Source organism: Arachis duranensis, chromosome 9 (genome assembly GCF_000817695.3).
Source record: "Arachis duranensis cultivar V14167 chromosome 9, aradu.V14167.gnm2.J7QH, whole genome shotgun sequence".
Lineage (NCBI taxonomy): Eukaryota > Viridiplantae > Streptophyta > Magnoliopsida > Fabales > Fabaceae > Arachis > Arachis duranensis.
The window spans coordinates 113,979,576-113,980,575 of NC_029780.3; positions in this window are offsets into that span (position 1 = coordinate 113,979,576).

A 1,000-nucleotide genomic window follows, 5' to 3' on the forward strand; every position below is an offset into this window, starting at 1 on the left:
GATTAAAATTAATTACTTATATAAAATATGTATAATATAAAATATATATTAAAAATAAAATAAATTATATATATAATTATATACAAATACATAATTTTTTTTAGATAGTAAATATTAATTTTGATAGAAAGTGATTATTGTTATTGTTGGGTTTGGGGTGCAGAATGGAAGTCTGGGGTGTGTCAGGGTGATAATGATGGAAATGGCAGAAGGTAAAGGCGAAGAGAATGCTGGAAATTCCTGCACAAATGGAATGATGGGATACGGAACAGTCCAACCAGCATTTAATTTAATACAACAACAATTACCACTCTTCCTCCCTTCTTTCCCATAGGCTGCATGGATTGGATTCCCACCTTCTTCTTCCTTTATCCCATTATATATTATGTCATTCTAAATCAAATTCATTAAGAGGATGGAATATATATAAATTTATATTCAAAATAACACTTATATATGATTTTGAAAATATTATTAAAATTAAATAATATTCTTTTTAGTATTTGAAATATCTTTTTAATTTAAAAATACTACAAAACTACAAAAAAATAATTTACACATACACTAAAAAAATAAAAATAAAATTAATTTTATATAAAATTAATAAATAATTTAATAAATTTAATTAAATTATCATGTAATAATTTATAATTATTATTTTTAGATAAAGTTGGGCCTGAAATTTCACCATTAAAAGGAGTAAAGAAGAAATGATGAAGAAAGGAAGGGGGGAAGGGGGGGTAAAAACTGTGGAAGAGTGTTTTGAGGAAAAAACAAGAGAAGAGAGGCTTCGAGGCCGCCGGTACCTTTGGCGTGTGCAGGCAAACGGTAATCTTAACCCCCACTGCCTCGGCTTCTGTGCTCTTTGCTAACGTGCGCACCTTCCATTCCCACCCTTCTTCCTTTATTATTCCCTCTTTCAAACTACCTATTATATTCTTTCTTTTTATTTATTTTAAGAAGAATTTTAAGTGTATCTGTGATATTTTAATTATAAAAA